Here is a 5,665-nt window from a genome sequence, read left to right as displayed (position 1 = left end):
ATATATATATATATATATATATATATATATATTTGGATAACTTATCATCATCTGTGTTCAATGATTTTTGATAATTTTATAAGGGCTCTCTAACTGTCTTTTCCCATAATTATAAAATGCTCCAGCTTGCCATTTGGGCAATAGCCATTGCTTACCTGCAGTTCAGAATACCTAGCATCACTCAAACTACTTCATAGTTACTGAAAGAGACAGAGGGACATTTATATATATTGTAATTAAAAGTGCTGTTGGGGGGCTCAGATCCCAGTTCCTATTTCTCCTTAACTCTCTCTTTCATGGAGGCATGTGAGTTTGCCCTTGTCTTGCCTTCGTCACATGAAAAAAAATTCAATGTGAAGTTCAAAATGAGAAATGGGATAATGACAGTAATAGTCTAGTTCTGTACCTTTCATTTCTACAGTTGTCTTGAATTGTGATGTCTCCATCATGATAGATTTTCTCCTGTAAATGAAATAGGAAATTTGTTCAATAGTTCCTTTTAGGACTGAAAATTTAATGTAAAAGCAGGAGGAAAAGAATCTAATTCTAATGATGCCAAACAAGGATGTCTCATAATGTTGTGGATGAACTACCTGAATTTAAATAGTGATAATAATTAATTACTTCAGCTCTGCAAGGTTTTACTTAGTGCTCCTGAAAGTTTCAGCAAAGAAAGAATGGTGTTTACTTCCCACATTATGTCCTAATTGCTATGTTTAAACAAGTGACAAAATTCCCTATTTGGACACCACACTAAAAGTTGGATTCTACAGTGAGGAAATTTTAAGTAACTAACTAGAGGAGCTTGAAAGATATGTAAATTATTTGGTCTGAATGTCTCAGGAAAAGACTGGAGTAACAACGGGAATTTAAAACCCCCCAAAATGATAATACAAACCTATAGCAGAAACAGAACTTAGGAGTCATTCTTGCAGTCTTGCATATGGTGTGGAACTGGTATTCAGCTTTTACCAGTATTGGGAGGATGTCACTCACATGAGAATCCTATGAAAGTTTTGTTGACTTATTTATTACTTGCCTTTGCAACCAGGTAGCATTGCTTGGGTATGAATTAAATTAGCAGTATGCCGATTCCACATAATGCTTTTTCTTTTTCTCCTGTTGTTGTTTGCCCTTTTAAATAGTGTAAAATAAATAGCATGGGCAAAATTTATAAAACTGGGTGCCTAAAAGTATGCTCTTAACTGCACATTTAGACACTTAACATGAGTTTTTGGTGTCTAAATAAGGATTCGTGACCTTAATGTATGAGGATTCAGCAAAAGAGTAGACACTTATACTGATAATGAAAACAATTAGATTCATTCCCTTCATTTTTTCTACCACCAGGCTTTGGAAGAAATATAAAATCCTCATGCTTCAGATCATGAGACAACTTCTGATTGAGCAGGTTAGAAATATGTTCTAGATTTACCTATAGAGGGTTTTTTTCACCTTTTTTTTGGAGCAAATCACCTCAGCCAATGTTACAAAGGATATCTGACCAGACTGATAATAAGACTGACCCAGAATAATGACTCCCATGCTCCTGTCCAGGTTTGGAAACATTGGCTTATTTATAATATATTTGTATCTGGGGTAGTAACCTTTGGCACACCTCTGACAGGCATGTTCTTAAACCTCCTCTATCAGTGACAGGTTTGTTAGACTTTATTATCTGGACAAATAGATCACAGTGGTTCCTGTTAACTGGTTTAAAGGGAATTGTCTTTCTGACACTGGTGTCTCTCCAGGAATATGTCAGTAGCATCTCTTTAATTAGCTGATAAAATAAACATTTTCAAACCTGGAGTTAATTTTAGGCTTCTAGATACACATTTAGACAAACCAGGGACTTGAACATTTTTTTCTAGCTCTAATGGGTTGACACATGAACAACTTGCACTGAGTAAGTATGGTAAGATTTTCAGAGTTGCTGGAAGTCTTGCACTTTGGTCCATAAGACCTGACACTTAACGTCTCAATATTTATTGAGATCTTCAAATATGGATTTGAGTGTTTATATCCTAAGCATCCAAGTATGATTTTTTTCCCCTCAGGCCAAGATTTGCAGAAGATCCCTAAAGTTAGGCTCCGGAGTAAGCAGAGTGGTTGGGAATTTCATTTTGTTGAAACCCAAACAATTCAGAGGTATGCTACTTTTCATAAAGAAAGCGAGAAACATATACTTGCCTTCTGGTGAAGACAATTGACTTAGGCAATGGACAAATGAACAACTTATAGTGAATTAAAAGTAGGAGTGGACACATCTACACAAGCCGTTTACTGCACCGTAGACTAATTAACTCCGCAGTAAACTTCTCAGCTTCTACACATGCGGCCCTATTAGGCCTCAGGAAACTAACACACTCTGCAGCAGGGTAAGCAGCAGGTTACTCTGCTGAAAAGGTTTTTGCTCCACTGCAACACATGTAGATGGTGATACAACTGACTGGGGAATGAGGGTGCTACAGTGCGAGGGCTAGATTGAGTTGAATCAGAGCAGCCATAAACTGGCAGGCTAACCCCACCACGCCGCCATGCCCCTGTCAATCAGGGCTGCTCTACCCTGGCTCAATGTGCTGTGGTCTCTGGTGCACATGCAAATGCTGTGCCCAGGAGTAATAAACTCCAGCACATATTGCACTGGAGTTTATTGCTTTGCATAAACATGAACATGTTGAAGTGCCCAGTAGCTGTTATATGGCCCACATTTATCCCATGGTAAATGAAAGCTAAAACGCGTTAATCTGGCACTGTTTCATTTAGTGGTATGCTGCCATGGTTTACCTTCTGCTTACCATGGGATAGAAATAGACACTTGAAATAGTTACTGTAGAGTAGCTATCACGTACTAAGTCCCCTCCCCATCTTTTTCCTTTGTACAATCTGTGTGTCAGGGCAAAATCAACACAGTGCAAAAGCCCTTGCACAGCTCTTGCCCTAGAGCTAGAAGGCAAAGGTTCAAGTCCCTGCTCTGTCTGAGTTAGAGCAGGTTATAAGGAAAAGCTCTTCTCTGAATCTTGCAGAGCTGGATCTGCCTGAATCTTTGATACCTTCACCCCAGCAAGCAGGTTTTACACGTATGTATTTTTTCAATAAAAAAGATTTCAGTCCACAAAAGAATATTATGACATAGTTCCATTTTTGTGGTAATGTGTAAAAACTCAAAAATTGCCACAAAGTATGTTTGCCATTGCTCATCCAGCTTTTCTCCTCCATCTCTTTTTAGGCACTTAAATAAATGGCCTGGTTTTGAAGTACACAGGAAGTGCCATGGGGTTCACTAACATCGGCTGGGTGGCCAGTCTTTCTGAAGTTCAGACAATCAATCATGAGGTATAACCAGGAATTTTTACAAGACTAACTCGTTTTCCCCTTTTCCAAAAAAAAAAAAAGAAAAAAAGCTGACTATTTTCAGCTAAAATGATTTGGAAATTATTTACATGAAAATGAAAAAAAAAGTTCCATTGAAAGTGTCAATAGAAAATTTCAGATTTAATTGAAAAAATATAATTCCTCAATATACATTAAAAAATGTTTGCAATGATTGTAAGTTGAAAATATTTACTTGAAAATTATTATGAACAGAAATCTTTGGGTTCTTAATGGAGGGTTTTTTTGTGTTTTTTTAAAGAAGCCAAGGGAAATAAGTAATTTCCACAAATAATTTCATTAGTCAAAAACCCAGGTTTTTATTTTAAAAAACAGAGATTCTCAGTGGATTTTTCTACCAGGCCTTTTCTGAGTCTTTATTTTGTGAATATCTATTTTCTCTCTTGCTAAGTACAAAATACAAAAAATCTCTCTCTCCCCTCCCCTGCCCCACCTCATTTGGTATACGTGAAAGACTGTGTGCTGATCACTTTAGCTATGCCTGTGCAAAAAACAGAAAAGATTTTTTAATTTATGGTCTAAGGAGTAGAGCCTCCCAGGCTGAATGTTCAGCACTTTTCATGAGTATTTTATCCATGCTAGTAAAATTAGAAAAAAGTATTTTGACTATACATTTCTCTACAATGAGAGAAGATGTTATGTGGTGTTAAAATGGTGAAGACGCACAAAAATCACAGAAAATAATTATATTATAAGGTTTCGTATTGTTTTGGCAATTCACTGAGTATCCCATCAAAGACACGTTTTGTAGATTCTTTTTCTTTATGCTCACTTGCACCGAAAACACAGAAAAAACACAGTAGTTAAATTATGATAACTCATATCTTTGTTCTGAAAAAGCTTCCATTTGCTATCTGTGAAAGGACTCCAGGCAGTATATCTTTCTGAGGCACACTTTCATATTTACCATACTTTCCTTGAAAGTGATATGCTCTTGATCACACTATATGACTAGTAATTGTGGTTGCATCCCTTCTCAAGCTTCCTCCCTCAATGGATGTGTAACAGATACTTTAAAACACAGATATAGCAAATGTTTGAATTGGTGATACAGAACTGAAGAAGTGATTTCAAAATGCTATTTAGTCCTTAGTTGTAACAGTAATGACCATGTATACAGGCCTTTAATCTGCATGTGTAAAAGACTTAATGTTTTCTTAGAACAAGTAGGGGCAGCAAAGAAATAAAATAGCTTTCCTTAAACAAAAATAGTTTTCCTAAAACAGTAGTCTGTATTTCCAGTGGCCGTATCTCATAAGATGTATGCATCAGAAGTCCTGATGACTTCTCATGCACACCTCATGATCCAGAAGGATCAGTGGTTGCCTGGGACCACTGTAATTCACATTGGAAGTGCACTGTGGTAGCTCCTTTGATCGTGGAGTTTCCCCTGTGCACCCTCCTACCACTGATTGGTGGAGGGGCCCATTGACCCTGCAGCTCACTGATTGCTGTGTTAGGTGGGGAGGCAAAAAACACAGTTTTGTATATGCCATGGCTTTTGCCTCTCACTGCTGATTGGTGGAGGGGCCCTGGTGTCCCTGCTGCTTGCTGCTGCTTGGATGGGAGGCAAAAACCATGCCATATTTAAAACTGCATTTTTCACCTCCCAGCCATCAAGAATGAGTGGCAAATTGGCAGGGCTGACAGGGCCCCTCTGCCAATCAGTTGGGGCGCAGGGTGCACAGGGGAAACTCCAACAGAAAAGGAGCCACCACACAATGCACTTCTCATGTGAATTCCAGATATTGCTAACTATATTTAAAGAAATCAGTGAAGATTGCTATTGTAGGAATGGACATAATCACAAGAACTGAGTATTACAAGAAGGGCATTGTCTAGAAAACAGTGGGTACACCTACACATCCAATTAATGAGATGTGATAAACTCTGGCACAGTTTGCACTGGAGAAAACTGCTCATAGGAGCAGCATCTGCACATCCGCCTGGGACTGCAGCACTTTTTATAGATTTCATAGACATTAGGGCTGGAAGGGACCTCAGAAGATCATCGAGTCCAGCTCCCTGCCTGAAGAGCAGAAAGTCAGCTGGGGTCATAGGATCCCAGCAAGATAAGCATCCAATTTGCTCTTCAAGGTGTTCAATGTAGGTGCTTGAACCACCTCCGATGGCAGGCTGTTCCAGACCTTGGGGGCTTGGACAGTAAAGAAATTCTTCCTTATGTCCAGCCTGAAATGGTCTCACAGTAGTTTATGACTGGTTGACCTTGTCATCCCTTGGGGCGCTCTGGTGAACAAACGTTCCCCTA

Source organism: Gavialis gangeticus, unplaced genomic scaffold (genome assembly GCF_001723915.1).
Source record: "Gavialis gangeticus isolate Ggan-Ray unplaced genomic scaffold, GavGan_comp1, whole genome shotgun sequence".
Classification (NCBI taxonomy): domain Eukaryota; kingdom Metazoa; phylum Chordata; order Crocodylia; family Gavialidae; genus Gavialis; species Gavialis gangeticus.
Note: the sequence above shows the minus strand (reverse complement) of the source record.